We start from the raw sequence: 17,764 nt of genomic DNA, 5'->3' as shown, positions 1-17,764 counted from the left end.
GTAAACTAACGTAATGACGTCACCAGATTGAAGGCGGATCAAGGAAGCGGCGAGATGTGAACGCGTGACGTACGCAAAATCACGATGTCCTGTAAACTAACGTGCGATGCACGGTGTCTCGACTTGTCGCTCTTTTAAATGAGTTCAAGTAGTGGAAAAGGAGGGATTTTCGTGGAGAAGGTACAGGAGAATAATCATTCGCCACGAGGACAGTACAGTGCAGTACGCTCGGCTCACTCTACCCTTTTCTCGAACTAAAAATGTTTTGTAGTGAAGCGCGGTGCTACGCGCGCTACTTGTTTAGCAAGGAGGAAGCGGACAACGCGGTAAGTTCAAAGTCTTAAGTTCAACTCAAGAACAAAGAAAGTAAGTTCAACAAGAGCTCCACTGTAGCACTCCGGGCTGCGCACCCGGTGTATATCCCGCGGCCACGCCTACCCCTCGGGCGTGGCCGCCACCCACTTGGTGCGCGGAATGATGCCATCACGCCAGTGAGCTTTCCTGTCCGCCACACGCGCCCCCCCAGAATTCCCGCGCACCTGGAGGTTTGCGGGGCAAACGGATGACCCGGCCGAAGCGTCCTCTGGCGACTGGCGGCGTCCGGGGTGCAGGGATGCCAGCTGGGATGCCTCTGGCTGCACCCGGGATGGGTGCCGGACCGGAGGGCGGGGTGCCGGACCGGGGGGCGGCGTGCCTGGGCGGTGCCAGGGGTCCGCCCGCAGGGGGGCGGCCTCGACGCGGGGGCCGAGCCACCGGCGGTGGGTGGTCCACGTCGAGGTGGCCGGCTTGAGGCGATCCACTGAGACGCAGTCGGGAGTACCGCCGATGTCCAAGGTGAAATGTTTCACCCCGGTCTCCAGCACGCGGAAAGGCCCGTCGAACGGGGGCCGCAGTGGTGTCCGGTGGGCATCATGCCGGACGAAGACGTACTCCGCGGTGCGAAGCTCCAGGGCGACGTGCGTAGGTGGGTGCCCGTGGTGCGCCGTCGGCATCGGGGCGAACCTCCGGGTCCGGGCAGTCTCCTGAAGCGCGGAGCGCTCCTGCGCCGCGGACCATGGTGCCGTGGGGTCTGGGAGGAACTCGCCCGGCACCCGCAGCGGTTGTCCGAAGACCAACCCCGCCGCGGATGCGCGCAGGTCGTCCTTGGGCGCCGTCCGGAGGCCGAGCAGGACCCAGGGGAGCCTGTCGACCCAGCCGCCGTCGCGGAGGGTGGCCCGGAGCGCGGCCTTCAACGAGCGGTGGAACCTCTCGTACAGGCCGTTGGCCTGGGGGTGGTAGGCCGTGGTTCGGTGCAGCTGGACCCCGAGCCCCCGCGCGACCGCCCCCCAGAGCTCCGAGGTGAACTGGGGGCCGCGGTCGGACGAGATGTCCGAGGGGGCACCGAACCGGGCGACCCAGGTGGCGATGAACGCCTGCGCGACGTCTGCCGCCGTCGTTGCCGCCAAAGGCACGGCCTCCGGCCACCGGGTGGTGCGGTCCACCATGGTGAGGACGTGGGTGAAACCCCGTGAGGGGGGCAGAGGTCCCACCAGGTCCACGTGAACGTGGTCGAACCTACGTTCCGGCACCGTAAACGGGGCCAATGGGGCCTGGGTGTGTCGGTGCACCTTCGCGCGCTGGCACGCGAGGCACGTCCTGGTCCAGCCGCGGACGGCCTTCCAGAGGCCATGCCAGACAAACTTGTCGGCGACCAACCTCTGGGAGGCCTTCGTGCCCGGGTGGGACAGGCCGTGGATGGCGTCAAAAACCTGGCGCTGCCAGCCCGCGGGCACGATGGGGCGAGGCCGCCCGAGGGAGACGTCGCACAAGAGGGCCGTGCCCGCGCCGTTGAACAGCACCTCGGTGACGCGGAGGCCCGTGACGGCGGTCCGCAAGGCCTGGACGCCGGGGTCGGCGGCCTGGTCCGCCGCCATCCGGGCATAGTTGATGCCAAGGTGGACTGCGTGGGCGACGGACCGGGAAAGGCAATCCGCCACCGGGTTGTCGTTCCACGCGACGTGCCGGATGTCCGTCGTGTACTCGGACACGGCCGAGAGGTGACGCTGCTGCCGGGCCGACCACGGCTCGGCGACCTTGCCCATCGCGAAGACCAGTGGCTTGTGGTCGGCGAAGGCCGTGAACGCACGGCCCTCGAGCAGATGGCGGAAGTGCCTGACCGCCAAGTGAAGCCCGAGCAACTCGCGGTCGAAGGTACTATAACGGCGTTCCGGCGGGCGAAGCTGCCGGCTGAAGAACGCCAGCGGTTGCCAGGCACCACGCACCCATTGCTCGTCCACCGCGCCCACCGCGTAGTCCGAGGCGTCGGTGGTGAGGGCGATCGGTGCATCGGGCGCCGGGTGCGCGAGCATGGTGGCGTTAGCCAAGGCGAGCTTCGCACCCGCGAACGCCGCGTCCATCTGCTCGGTCCAGGTAACGTCACCTTTGCCGGCTTCCCCTCGGAGGGCCTCGTGCAAGGGGCGCAGGAGCTGGGCGATGCGGGGCAGGAACCGATGGTAAAAGTTTACCATGCCCAGGAACTCCTGGAGCCCCTTGATCGTGCGGGGGCGCGGAAACCCCTTCACCGCGTCCACCTTGGCCGGTAGGGGGACGGCCCCGTGCCTGGTGACGCGGTGCCCCAAAAAGTCAATGTCGGCGACGCCGAACCGGCACTTGGCAGGGTTCACGATGAGGCCATGCTGGTCCAGGCGTTCGAAGAGGGTGCGGAGATGGTGGAGGTGCTCTTCGCGGGACGCGCTGGCGACGAGGATGTCGTCCAGGTAGACGTAGACAAAATCCAAGTCGTGCAAAACGCTGTCCATTAGTCGCTGGAACGCCTGAGCCGCATTCTTCAAACCGAAGGGCATCCAAAGAAATTCGAAAAGTCCGAATGGCGTGATGACCGCCGTCTTCGGGATGTCCTCCGGCCTGACGGGGACCTGATGGTAGTCGCGTATGAGGTCCACCTTTGAAAAGAAGGACATGCCCGCCAACCGGGCGGAGAAGTCCTGAATGTGGGGGACGGGGTAGCGGTCGGGGGTGGTGGCGTCGTTGAGGCGCCGGTAGTCCCCGCACGGTCACCATCCCCCGCCGGGCTTTGGCACGATGTGGAGTGGTGACGCCCAAGCACTCTCGGAGCGCCGCACGATGCCGAGCCGCTCCAGCGTAGCGAACTCCGCTTTAGCTACCGCGAGCTTCGTCGGCTCGAGGCGGCGTGCCCAGGCGTAGACCGGTGGCGGGGATGTGGTGTTCCACCCCGTGCTTGACGGCCCCCGCCGAGAGGGTGGGCCGCGTGAGGGCCGGGAAGCCGGCGAGGAGGCGGGTGAATTCGTTCGCTGCCGGAAGCGTACAGATCAACCTGGCCGGAACCGAACCGCTCAGCAAGCCGCTCGATGAGCCGCTCCGGGAGCTGCTCAACGAGGCGGGCAGCGCGCAAGCGAGCGAGCTGAACGTCTCAGCCTGGACAAGCCTTCTGTGCTTTACGTCCACCAACAGGCCATTGGCACAGAGGAAGTCCGTGCCAAGCAGTGCCATAGGCACGTCGGCAGTGACGAACGACCACCGGAAAACCTGCCCTCCGAACCGCAGAGAAAGGCAGCGTTTTCCGTATGTGCAAATGGACGTACCGTTGGCAGCAAGCAGCGCGGGGCCCCGGCCCGCTTGTCGGACGTACCGGCGGGAACGACACTCACCTGCGCTCCCGTGTCGCACAGGTAACGGCGCCCGGATAAGGTGTCCGTGATGAACAGTAGGCTGTTTGAACGGCCGGCGCTCAGTGCCACTACCGAGGGCCGGCCCGGGCGTTTCCCGACCTGCCGAATGAGCACGGCGGGCGACATTGCCGAGCCTCGTGGCCGAACTGGGCATGGAAAAAACACCAGGTTGACGGCGGAGGCGGCGGTTTTCTCCGTGGCGGCGGTGGTGGGCGGGGCGTGGCGGCGGCCGCGAGGTGTGCATCAGCATCAGCCACGAGGTGTGCATCAGCCTCGAGATGCGCGACGGCCGCGCCAAAACTCGCCTGCGTGTCCAAAGCCACGAAGAACTTGTCGGCCTCGGCAGCGAGAGCTCGGGGTTCCGTTATCACGGAACCGGCCAACGCGAGGCATACTCGTGCCGGCAGCTGGCGTCGAAATAACGCCCGGAATAGAGCGTTCGGGGTTTCGTCGCCCATCAGTGACAGCATATGGTCCATGCGGACCGACGGTCGCGTGTCACCGAGCTCGGTGAGGTCCAGGAGGCCGTCGGCCCGTGCGTCCACCGTGAGGCCGAATGTGGCGAGGAGGAGACGCTTGATCGCCTCGTACCTGCCGTTGGCAGGTGGGTTCTTCAGGACCGACATGACGCGAGCGGCCGTGCCGGGCCCGAGGGAGGCGACCACGTGGCAGTACATGGTCTCGTCCACCGTGATGCCTCGAAGTCGGAACTGGGCTTCTGCCTGCAGGAACCAAACTTCGGCTTGAGCCTCCCAGAACTCGGGGAGTTTGATTGTGACCGCGTTGGTGGCCATTGCTGTGGCGGGTTCGGGTGGTCAGCGACGGCTGACCAGAACGTCGGAGGGTACCAATGAAGCGCGGTGCTACGCGCGCTACTTGTTTAGCAAGGAGGAAGCGGACAACGCGTTAAGTTCAAAGAGTCTTTATTACAAGAGCTACACTGTAGCACTGGAGCACTCCGGGCTGCGCGCCCGGTGTATATCCCACGGCCACGCCTACCCCTTGGGCGTGGCCGCCGCCCACTTGGTGCGCGGAATGATGCCATCACGCCAGTGAGCTTTCGTGTCCGCCACAGTAGATGGTTTATTTATTGACTTTTTATATAAACTAAACATCAAAATAAACTGATCACTTTCATTTTTTTTAAATCTGCGGCTTTACAAACATGTTTCTTCAATTGTAATGGCTGATTATGTAATGGGAACTTCACTTCCATCACCTGGTTGATCAACAATGGCATGCTTGAGTGGTTCTGTATTGGGATCTTTCCCTTTAAATAATGACCCTCATAATGAAATCCTTCAGTTCTCGTGGTTAAACATTCATTTACTGCTGTCTTTTGTCACTCTAGACTAGAGGCTTCTGACAGAAAAAACAACAAGAACATTCAGATGCCACGCCTGACATCTGAACAACGTTCAAGGGCAATTGGGATGCTTGAGGCTGGTGTAAGCCAGCAAACAATTGCCCAACGTCTTGGTTGCTCACAGCCTGCAATTCCCAACCTCGTCAGATGTTAACGGTGAAACTGGAACTGTGAATGATGGTCCACAAAGTGGAAGACCACGGGTAACCATCCCAAACCAAGACCGCTGGATTGTGCTGCAGCATCTTTGTGATTGTTTCTGCCCTGCGACGCAAACAGCTGCAGTGACAAAAGGTCGCCACAACAACCCGCATCAGTCTCTACTGTGCGGAGGCGCTTGAGAAGTCGGGGACTGGTGGCAAAACGTCCTTGCAGAGGTCCAGTGTTGAACGCAGTGCATCGGTGGAACAGACTATGATGGTGTCTGCAGCATCGCCACTGTGCACAGCAACAGTGGAGTGCAGTCTTGTTCAGTGATGAGTCCATATTTTGCCTCCATGCTGCTGATGGGCGTGAACGGGTATGGCGCAGAGGTGGGGAAAGGTATGCATCATGCAGTATTCGCCAGATGAATCGTTGGGGAGGACCCAGTGTGATGGTATGGGCCGGCATTTCCACCCATTTCAGGACACCTCTGGTCATCATCGAAGGCAATCTCACTAGTCAGCGTTATGTCAATGAAGTTTTGAGACCTCATCTGCTGCCATTTCTCCAGGCTCATCCTGACCGCAGTTTTCCAGCAGGACAATGCTCAACCCCATGCTGCTCGCCTGACCACTAACTTTCTCCAGGAACAGGGTGTTGAAGTGATGCCTTGGATGCCTTATTCCCCTGACCTCAATCCCATTGAGCATTTATGGGATGAGCTTGGTCGACGTCTTGCATCGAGGAGATCAACGGCTGTCAATCGGCAAATGCTCATTCAAACCTTGCAGGAGTGGGACAGACTTCCCCAGGACCGCATCAGACACCTGGTACAGAGCATGCGTCGGAGGTGTACAGCCTGTATCACAGCTCAGGGAGGACACACGATATTGAGGACTGCTGTCATTCTGTCCTTGACTGTTAGGAGTGTTGTGCCCATTCCTGTGTCATTTTGTTTTGACTGTATTCAGGTGCGTGCCTTTGTTGCAGTGCTGTGACTTTTATTGGACCACTCCTTGTGATGTTCATGCTTTTTGTTTTCTGTGATTGAGGCAACCTCTTGTTTGTTGACATGTGTTTAGTAAAGATAGCTGAACTTTACCTCTGTGTTCAAATATTTTTCATTTTTGTGTGGAGGATTTCAATGAGTGTCCTCAAGATTTGATAAGTTTCTTTTGATGTTGAGTTTATATTATAAGCGAACCAAATAATAAATGTGGTTCCAAGACGACTTAATTACCTGCCATGGAGACAAATAATATTGTTACGGATCTCAGAGATGGCACTCCCCTTAGCAAGGGGGGGTTAATCCCCTTGGCCTGTTAAGCTGGCCGTCTCTAGTCCTGGTACTTATAACGCTCCTCTGCGGGGTGAAATTGGTCAGGGTTATTGGTCAAGGTGTTCTCCCGAATACCTTTACCAATCCCTCCGCAAAGCAGGGAGACAAGTACCGCTCGAACCACGGACAAGATGGTATTTGCCGAGCGGTTTAGCAATCCGCGATTCGAGCCGTTAGCAATCGACTAACCCGATTCTGAGCGTTGGCCAAATCGTGCCACAGGTACCAATGGGGAAAAGACTAAAGCGACCGGATGAGAGGAAGCCAAAGAACCAACAAGGGTAAAGGAAGAACACAGGTTTATTTCTATACTAAAAGAGGAAACGAAAGAAGGGCATTTACAAGTAGGAAAAAGCAGATACACAGGGCAAACCTTAAAACAGTCTTAATTATCAACGCCCAGGACAAACACACAGACTTACATGAAAGGGGAATAGCAGGCAGGAATGACTGGAAGAGGGAGAAGGTCCAGGTGGGACAGCAGGGCTGGAAGGTTCGGGCAGAGGCACAGCATTGAGGTCCGCTCCAGGTCCACGCTCCGGGCTGGAAGTGAACAGCCAGCGGCAGCTTCTGTTCTGGTCTCATATCTCACACGGTCGGACAATGCGAATGAAGCGCGGGATTGTCGCCGTCAAAGGGACCCACTCTCCTCCTTTCAATGCTCCGTATCCTCGTCGGGTACCTCAATCATCTGCCGGATCACGTCTTCTTTCTCAACTCCCTCACTCATCTCCCTCGTCTCCTCTCTTCAAGCAGTCCCTCTCAGCCGCTTTTATTGTTCGTGTTAGAATCAAGCGGCCGGCTCCGATGACACGCCTACCCGTTGGCTCACCGCGGCGCTGGTTGGCCGGCAAAGGGCTCGCTGACTCCACCTCTGATGATGCGTCGACGTGCCACACCTTGTTCTTGCGGCCCCACCCCCTTCTTCCTCGGCCTGACCGCATGGCTTATGGCGGCGTGGTGCCAGTAAAACAGCCCAATGCAAACGGCGGCGAACGCTGCCCTACTGTTACTTTGAAAAGCGGGTGAGACGATTGGGGAAATTGAAAGGGGCCTATCTTATTTGATTAATGCAACGCAGATTCAACTATTGGGAACAGATCCTTAACTGAAACACACAATAATGAAATAACTACGGAGAAGTCCTATGGTTCGCTACTTGTTGTACATGGACTAACTAGGGTGCGATCTTTAACAAAGCCAATTGATGGGGATATTTACAGGGGATCATTTATAAGGGAAAGATTTACTAAAATTTACTAGTGAAGGTTCTAAAAACCGTAACAATATGAAAGTGTCACAACTATTACGTCACCGTGATAGAGGCAGTTTTGGATAATGAAGAGTTGAGAGTAGTGGCCGAACAAGTCAGGAAGAGGTTTTCAGCAGATTAGGCAGTGTTAGAGATCCGTCACTCCGCCTTTGTTGTTATTATATACTTGTAGGATTTTTCGTTTCAGGTGGTATTGTTGTTAAGATTTTTGTGTGAAATGGAGATGACTTCAGTGAAAGGTGAAAATAAATGTGAAGGAAAAAGAAAAAAAGGCACAGAGCCCGGAAGAAGAGAGATCAATATGGGCAGAGAGAGGAGGAGAGAGCTGTGAGTCACGTCGAGACTGAGAGCGGACTTGTTTTTATATATTGGTCACGAATGAGTTGAGGTTTCCCGTGAAAGGGATTGTTTGCAACATCGTCATATATTGCGAGTGCAAAACTGAGAGCGGACTTGTTTTTATATATTGGTCACGAATGAGTTGAGGTTTCCCGTGAAAGGGATTGTTTGCAACATCGTCATATATTGCGAGTGCAATTAAACCTGCGGCTCAGGTTTTATCACCAAGTGTGAGTCATCTTTGGAGAAATCAAGCGCTTCCATTATGGGCCTAAACGCCATTTTGCCCTCGAAGAAGAAGAGGCTGTCCGCTTGGTGCGTCTTGTTTTGCCGTTGGGATTTCCATATCGACCTCATTATGTTGATTGCCGTTGGTTTACCTATCGGCTCAATTCCCAAATTGACCTCTCGCCTCGTAACTCCCCATCCACAGCCGCGCCAATACCTGCCTGTTGTTCTTGCCGTTCTGCACGACCTCGACCTTCACCCCACGTGGAGATCCGTGCACGGACTTTGGGAAATGTTACATTGTACTCACGTTTGGCGTATCGTGAGTTCCTTGCTTTGAGAGCATTGGGGAATGATGGTACCATCATATGTATTGTTCATTTGATGCACATGATATTTTCATTGTACTATCTTTAAGAGTGTTATTATTGTGCATGTGAGAGTTCTTAATACAACTACTTGTTTTGTTCTACAATTGTATTGGTGTGGTTTTACCATGGTTTATTAGAAAACGCAAAATAACAAATCTTTCTGCCGTGTCCCGCTCCAGACTCTGAGGTGCACCGTAACCGGAGTTTGGGGAGGTAATACATAACAGTAGGGATAGGACCAGGTCCGACGAGGGGTCATAACCTGAGAGTGAGAAAAAGCAGTTAGGACGGTATTAAGGTGAGGTCTTCGTTCCTTCACTCAGAGAGTAGTTAGTGCTGGGAATGCTCTCCTTGGAAACGAAGTGGCAGCAGAAACGGTATATATATGTAAATTGGAATTAGGTATCTACAAGTGTTTGGGATAGAGGGGTATATCGATTTAAATTGGAATGAGGTGTCTTCAAGTATTGTGGATAGAGAGGTATCTGGAAACTTTGAATATGTAATCAACATTGGTGGATACATGAAATATGTGACGATTTTTTGGGATTTGACCTCCTCAACATTGGAGGATGCATGAAATATGACGATGTTTTTAGATTTGACCTCCTCAACATTGGAGGACATATGAAATATTTGACGATTTTTTTGGATTTGACTTCCAACATTGGAGGATGCATGAAATATGTCATGATTTTTTGGATTTGACCTCCTCAATATTGGAGGATGCATGAAATATGTGATGATGTTTTTGGATTTGACCTCAACATTGGAGGAAGTATGAAATGTGACTTTTTTGGATTTGACCTCCTCAACATTGGAGGATGCATGAAATATGTCATGATTTTTTGGAGTTGACCTCCTCAATATTGGAGGATACATGAAATATGTGACGATTTTTTGGGGATTTGACCTCCTCAACATTGGAGGATACATAAAATATGACTATCTTTTTTGGATTTGACCTCAACATTGGAGAACATATGAAATATGTAATGATTTTTTGGATTTGACCTCCTCAATATTGGAGGATGCATGAAATATGTGATGATGTTTTTGGATTTTACCTCCTCAATATTGGAGGAAGTATGAAATATGTGACGATTTTTTTGGATTTGACCTGCTCAACATTGGAGGATGTATGAAATATGTGACTTTTTTTGGATTTGACCTCAACATTGGAAGATGCATGAAATATGTAACGATTTTTGGGGATTTGACCTCCTCACCATTGGAGGATACATTAAATATGACTTTAAAAATATATATCTGACCTCCTCAACATATGAGGGCGTATGAAATATATGACGATTTTGGGGGGATTTGACCTGTCAACATTGGAGGATACATGAAATATGTGACTATGTTTTTGGATTTGACCTCCGGTTCATGCCCCAGCGGGTGGTGACTTCAAGCCAGGGGTCAAAACAAACAAACAAAAAACTCGATTTGATATTTGGTCATCCTCGGTGGAACTTTTTGCCATCTTTCAACTTTGCTTTCGTTGGAAAGCGTGGGTATTTGCGATGGCACGCCATCGACTTCGCTGTAGTCTATTTTTTTTCTGGCCAGGGCCCTCAAAAGCTGGAATTGACCTGTAGTCAGGTTCACTGTGTTTTTTCGTTCAAAATTTTTGGAGATTAGCAAAACTATACATTTTTGGAATATTCAGAGCATTAGGAATCCAAATATTAATGTTGGTATTTGCGTAGACACCTTTGCGAAAATGACACTCAGGACAGTGATGAAGATCTGTAAAAGCATATTCCTGAACGTGTTACGTGGTCCCCTCGGTGACTACCTGGTCTCGGTGACCCCCGGACCGTGAGAGGACCTTCGCCAGAAAGTAATATTATCTATGCGCTTTCGCAACGCAATCCCTATGAATTCCACCCAAGAGAAACTGATGTTCAATGATATATTTCCAGGGTAAGGATATCATACAATTTCAAGGATGCAATCACGGATATATTCCCCGAGCAATCAACAACAAACAACCATCAACAATTCCCAATCCACAATCAATTCCCTATATGATTAAGATGGCCATCTTATATATGTGTGTCCATTTCTGTACTCACGACCCCCTTTTGGTCTCTGCCCCTCACAATGTCTCTGGGCCCCTCCTGACCAAGATGCTGGTCGGCGTCGCCGCACTCGGGCGGTTGAACGAACCCCGGGTGGACGTGTTTCCACCGGGCAGGTATCGTACCAGGCACCGCGGCTGCAGCCCCTCGTGGCCACGCGAGGCGGGTATGGTAAAGCAAGCCAAAAGCCCCACGCCGCTTGCAAGGCGTGTTAGGCCCCAATGTGCGACCCGTACGCGTCTGTTTAGACGGTGCCGCGAACGGTGCCAGACGCGGGGTCGATGCACGGCCCCACGTCAACTTGACGTCTCCACCGGGTAGGTACACGTCCCGGTAACTCCTCTCGCCAGACGGGCTTCGGAACGCCGCTTTTCCACGCAGCGCAAGGTCGATCCCACCTTTCGTCGGAGCGGGGCGAGGAAGAAGAATACTCATCGCTTTTCTTCCTCGTGTCTTTTCCTCTTCCGTTTCCGGTCACTTCCGTTTCCGGACACTTTTCAGAAGGGCTCCTGACCCTCCAACCACAACAACCCTTAATCTATTACACATGGCTAAGCAAAGACCTGAATGGTAATTCACATACATTCCCATAAATATGTAACACTCCCCCCCTTCAAGAAAGAAAGTTTGAACCCAGCGAAAACTTTCTTTGCCGGCCAATTTGGAGAAACAAACCAGATAACTCAACCCCCCCACATTATCAGTTAAAAATAAAGCAACCAAAATTTCCCCACAACCCCTCCAGATTACTCCCTCTGGACTAAGCACCAGCAACGACATTGTCCCTGCCAAATCAAACTCCATCTCATGACCCTCTGACTTTGACCGTCAGTTTCTTGTGAATGAAGGTTAAGGGGTTGATCAAAGATCCAAAGTTAAGCAACTCGATAGCACTTTTTCCGGGAGGCCAAGCCGAGTATTCACTACATGGATGCCTTTAGGAATGTGGAGTTCACGGTTAGTCCGTGCAGGAAAGTTCTCTACAGGGGCACCTTGAGGAACGTGGAGTTCACGGTTAGTCCGTGCATGAAAGTTCACTACCTGGACGCCTTTAGGAACGGCGTTCACGGTTAATCCGTGTAGGAATCTTGGCTCGGCGGCTCCGCCGCATTCAGTGCTTCAACTTCTCAGAACTTCCCTAATAATTATGGTGGGACCGCTTGTCCCGGTAGTCCCATGAATAGCGGTCTCCTTCTCGGCCACTACTTTGACAATCCTTCCTTCGGGAGCTGCCGTAACTCAGGGAGCCTCCATAATAATATTGATTGCGGCCACCACCAAAACTACCGCCCAGTTGTCCTCTCCTGTAGACCTCTCGACGCCTACGAAATGCCTTCCCTACTGTTATCGTCCGACCCTCCAAATCCTTGCCATTCCAATTCTTCTCTGCCTCTCTGGCGTCTTTTGTGCTGGCAAACGTGACAAAGCCGAACCCTCTTGACTGTTGCGTTTCCCAGTCTCTTACCAACCGCACTTCCACCAGCGGCCCATATCTGTTGAAGACAGAGGTCAGAACTTCTTCCTCTGTTTTGAAGTTCAGTCCCCCTACAAATAACTTGGCACTTTTGTCGCCATCCCGAGCTGGTGTGGTGTTATTTTCCCTGCTGGGCTCTTTACCAACCCTCAGGTTACCATAAACTTGACCCCCGGCCAAATCATTCCCGATAACCACAGATACACCCTCTACAGGAAGCGTGGCTTGTAAACCGACGGTGACCGGTCCTGACACCAAATCGGACTCCAAATGGATGACATGAAGGGGAGCACTAACACCGCCCCCGATCCCCTGTAAACGAACACTATCCCCCGTTGCCGTCTCCTCGGACCATGGCAAAATGCCTTCAAGCATTAAAGATTGATGTGCCCCTGTGTCCCTCAATATCCTAACCGGTCTCCGGTTAGTCGAGGCTCCATCCAGTGACACAAACCCCTCTGAAATAAATGGTTGGTAACCCTTTTGATGGCGATTTCTTACGCTAGCCATCGCATTCGGAGTTGTAATAGTCGGACTCCGCTCTGGGTTGTCCCTTTTCATGAGGTAACAACTGGACATCAAGTGTCCAGGTTTCTTGCAAAACGCGCAAGTAGGCCCGGAGGAAAAACTCGTGGTCTGCCTCGGGCCCCCTGAAAAATAAGTTTGTCTTGGGCCCGCAGCCCTCTGACTTCGAACAGGTGGGGTATCCGCGTTGTCCCCATAATCCTCTCGAGGCCGCCGCCATGCATTGTCGTTCTCCGCACCTGCTGTTCCCCACCTCCCCTGCGGAGATCTAGGCGAGGAGTTAGGTTCGTGGACCCCTATTCGGTGGGTTAAGGCATAATCATCTGCCATGGTGGCTGCGTCCCACAACTTTGGTACCTTCTTTTCCTGCAGGTACACTTTGATGTCCTCGTGGACACACTGCTGGAATTCCTCCACCAGGATCAAGTCACGCAATGTTTCGAAGTCTTTCCCGACTCCTTTTGACTCACACCACCGATCAAACATGTTTTCTTTCACTCTGGCAAACTCCACATGGGTCTCACTCTCCCTCTTCCTGGCATTCCTGAATTTTTGCCTGTAAGCTTCCGGAACCAACTCATAGGCTTTGAGGATGTGCTTCTTCAGTACCTCATAATCTGCACATTGGTCCATTGGTAGCGCCGAATAAATTTCCTGAGCTTTCCCCACCAGCACACTTTGCACGAGTATGGTCCAGGCCTCCTCCGGCCAATTTAATTGTCGAGCCACTTTCTCAAAGTGTGGAAAAAATTTCGCGACTTCCTTTTCACTGAACGGTGGAACCAGCCTCACATGTCTGCCCACATCCCAGGTTTTCTGGTTAGGTGTCGACCCCGTCAGCAAGGGTGGTGCCTCTCCCCGTTCTCTCATTAACTCCAGCTCCTTGAATTTGATTTCTTGCTGAAGCTCCATGTCACGTTCCTTTAATTCCCTTTCCGCTTTTCTCTCCTCTGCTTCGAGGTCCCTTGCAGCTCTCCTCTCCTCTGCTTTTCTCCCTTCTAACCTTTCCTGGAGTTCTCGTTCCACTCTCCTTTCCTCTGCTTGTTTCTCTTCTCTCCTCTCTTCTGCTTTCCTTTCCTCTTCTGATCTTTCCTTTTCTGCTTTCCTTTCTTCTTCTGCTCTTTCCTTTTTTGCTTTCCTTTCTTCTTCTGCTAACCTTTCCTGGAGTTCTCGTTCCACTCTCCTTTCCTCTGCTTGTTTCTCTTCTCTCCTCTCTTCTGCTTTCCTTTCTTCTTCTGCTCTTTCCTTTTCTGCTTTCCTTTCTTCTTCTTTGATCCGTTCCTGGCTCCGTAATTGCAACTCCAGTTTCCGGAGCTCAACGTCTTCTGGTTCTTCGGGTAGCCACTCCCAGGCTAACTCGTCCCATGTTCCTAATCCCACCATAGATTGTATCACCGTGGCCTGCAACTCTGCCTTCCTCAAATTAGTTCGGACCTCCAAGTTAAAATGTTTGGCCAATTTCAAGAGGTCCGACTTTAGTAACGCTCGGAACTGTGCCTCACTCGGTGTTACCGCAATGTTCTGTGCCACAAACGCCATGGTGACTATCGTTAACACCTGTTAACCTTCACCCAAGACTTTACCCCAATTTCCCAAAAATTTACCAATTAATACTTAATTAATAAATTTTAATTAATAAAAATATTATTTTATTATTTTATACCAATACACTTTTAGATCCCGGACGAGCCCCCAATTCTGTTACGTGGTCCCCTCGGTGACTACCTGGTCTCGGTGACCCCCGGACCGTGAGAGGACCTTCGCCAGAAAGTAATATTATCTATGCGCTTTCGCAACGCAATCCCTATGAATTCCACCCAAGAGAAACTGATGTTCAATGATATATTTCCAGGGTAAGGATATCATACAATTTCAAGGATGCAATCACGGATATATTCCCCGAGCAATCAACAACAAACAACCATCAACAATTCCCAATCCACAATCAATTCCCTATATGATTAAGATGGCCATCTTATATATGTGTGTCCACTTCTGTACTCACGACCCCCTTTTGGTCTCTGCCCCTCACAATGTCTCTGGGCCCCTCCTGACCAAGATGCTGGTCGGCGTCGCCGCACTCGGGCGGTTGAACGAACCCCGGGTGGACGTGTTTCCACCGGGCAGGTATCGTACCAGGCACCGCGGCTGCAGCCCCTCGTGGCCACGCGAGGCGGGTATGGTAAAGCAAGCCAAAAGCCCCACGCCGCTTGCAAGGCGTGTTAGGCCCCAATGTGCGACCCGTACACGTCTGTTTAGACGGTGCCGCGAACGGTGCCAGACGCGGGGTCGATGCACGGCCCCACGTCAACTTGACGTCTCCACCGGGTAGGTACACGTCCCGGTAACTCCTCTCGCCAGACGGGCTTCGGAACGCCGCTTTTCCACGCAGCGCAAGGTCGATCCCACCTTTCGTCGGAGCGGGGCGAGGAAGAAGAATACTCGTCGCTTTTCTTCCTCGTGTCTTTTCCTCTTCCGTTTCCGGTCACTTCCGTTTCCGGACACTTTTCAGAAGGGCTCCTGACCCTTCAACCACAACAACCCTTAATCTATTACACATGGCTAAGCAAAGACCTGAATGGTAATTCACATACATTCCCATAAATATGTAACAAACGGTATAGACCTAGTAGATCCTGTGTATAGGACTTATACAGACTTGGCATTTAATATGGAATATTTTTTTTTTCTTGACTTGGGTTTACTTTCTTAACTCAGTATATCAATCTGGTGAGTTTCTTTTACACTTTGGTGATTTATTTGTTGAAAGAACCATGTCACTGATTGTCTGTCGCAGCAAGAAGTCAACAACAGGATTATATCACAGGTGGCGTGGCAAAATGTACGGACAGGTGCATTTGATGATTGGCTTCACAGTCGGGTATACAAGGGTTGTTGCGTTCTGTATTAGTGGAAAACAACTGCTGCACGTCTCCAAAAGTTATTCCCGCTTCCTCTGGAGATGGTCCCTCAACACGACAATGCTGTTTGTCATGGAGTGGTGGCTTTACGAAATTACAGCATGAAACAGCGTGCTATTGCTCGGCAGTATGGCATCACTCAAGGTCAGGTGTCAAAGATCCTGAAACGAAATGCTCAGAGGGGTGTTCCTACTCCAATACCGAGGCCAGGACGTCCCCGCAGAACCACAAGGAGGGATGATCGTCAGCTGCACCGGTTAGTCTGCAATGGCCGTACCAATTCAGCTAATCGGCTTCGGGCTGAGTGGCAGCAACTGACAAATGTGCCTGTATCCAGAAAGCTAGTCAACCAACGACTGGTTCAAGCAGGCTATCGTGCCAGGCGTCCCCTGAGAAAGCCACGCCTGACCAGACAACACCGCCAGCGCCGATTGCAGTGGGCCAGAGAGCACCGTCAATGGCAGCCAGGACACTGGAATCACGTGATCTTCAGTGGCGAGTCTAGATTTCTGGTCTATCGTCAAGATGGCCGCGTCCGAGTGCGCAGACAAGTGCATGAAGCCGACAACAAAGATTGTATAGTGCCAAGAGGACAAGCTGGAGGTGGTGGGGTGACCGTTTGGGCTGCTTTTCATGCAGGGGGCAAAACTGACCTGGTTGTTCTGAATGGAAACCTGAACCAGTTCAAGTACAGGGCCATTCTGGAAGAAACATTGCTTCCATTTGCTCATGCAGCCTTTCGAGGAAACTTTGTCTTCCAAGATGACAATGCACGGCCTCATCGTGCTCGCATGATCCAACACTTCCTTGCTGACCGTGGTGTAGAGCATATGGAGTGGCCTGCCATGTCCCCGGATATGAATCCGATAGAGAACTTGTGGGCAGAATGAACACGTCAAATCGACCACTTGGACCAGCAGCCGACCTCTGTGCGTGAATTGCAGCAGGCTATTGTCACTGCATGGCAAGCGATTCCTGTCCAAACCTTGGCAAATCTCGTGAACAGCATGCCTCAACGTGTACGTGCTCTCCTGAATGCTCGTGGGGGTTACACGAAGTACTGAACTGTAATTTTACTGTCCGTAATCCCAGTCGTAATTTAACTTTTGTTTTTGTTCAAAAAAAAATTGGCTAATGTGCAAAATAAAGAGATACTTCTGGAAAACGTACAGAAGTTTAACACAGTACTGTCCATCAATTGAGTTCGATATCAGTTTACATCACTTTCAAGGATCAAATTATTTGTTTCGAAATGTCAAATGTGGTTTTTGTTTCTTTTAAAGGTCACATTAACAAAATCTAGAATAATTTCAACATAATTCCAATGAACTTTTGGTTCTAAGACATCTTGAAAAGTAAGTTCACCCCCACGAAAAAAATATTCCATATTAAATGCCAAGTCTGTAGTTCAATCTGATACTAACAAGGCTGCTTTCTTGCTTTATACACCCACACCTATAACGTCAAAGGACTTGCAATATCATGTATTATGTAATACAGTTATCACAAATATAAAGACAATGGTTTTCAATTACCTTTGTTTGTTGCTTTTCTATAATCCTGAGCACTATTTTGAGGCCTTTATTGGATTCCTTGACACAGAAAACATAGGATTAGCATATTTAATTAAGTTTCTAGGTTGACTAGAAGCCGAGATAGCGCAAAATATGTATTTTATGGCGGCCATTTTCAAAATCCAAAATCTGTGTCTGTGCAAATGCCAACATTGATTTTCGGGTTCTCCATGCTCTGATGATTCCAAAAATGTACAGGTTTGCTAATCTCCCAAAATTTTGAACGAAATTATATTTGTTAACATAGTGAACCTGACTACTGGGCCTGTCTGAACTTCTGAGAGGTCCTACAAGTAACTCTCGGATATTGATGAAACAATATCTGAAAATGCCAAAACAGTTAAATTGACATTCCTGAGACCCCAACCCTGACGCGACAAGTAAACTGCATATTGATGGAGTCATGCTCTTTGGACGTGTTGGGAGACATATCT

At 51.7% G+C, this 17,764-nt stretch overlaps 1 long non-coding RNA gene across 1 annotated transcript; it reads left to right on the top strand.

Moving 5' to 3' along the window:
* Positions 1–21: 21 nt before the first annotated feature.
* LOC144888758 (uncharacterized) lies at positions 22–6,300 on the top strand. The gene is made up of 2 exons (XR_013621329.1): positions 22–326; positions 5,041–6,300. It is a non-coding gene; the product is annotated as an uncharacterized LOC144888758 (long non-coding RNA).
* The last annotated feature ends 11,464 nt before the right edge of the window (positions 6,301–17,764 follow it).

The sequence above is a fragment of the Myxine glutinosa genome, chromosome 14, assembly GCF_964187855.1.
Source record: "Myxine glutinosa chromosome 14, kmMyxGlut1.1, whole genome shotgun sequence".
Lineage (NCBI taxonomy): Eukaryota > Metazoa > Chordata > Myxini > Myxiniformes > Myxinidae > Myxine > Myxine glutinosa.
Note: the sequence above shows the minus strand (reverse complement) of the source record. Positions and strands in the feature narration are given on the sequence as shown.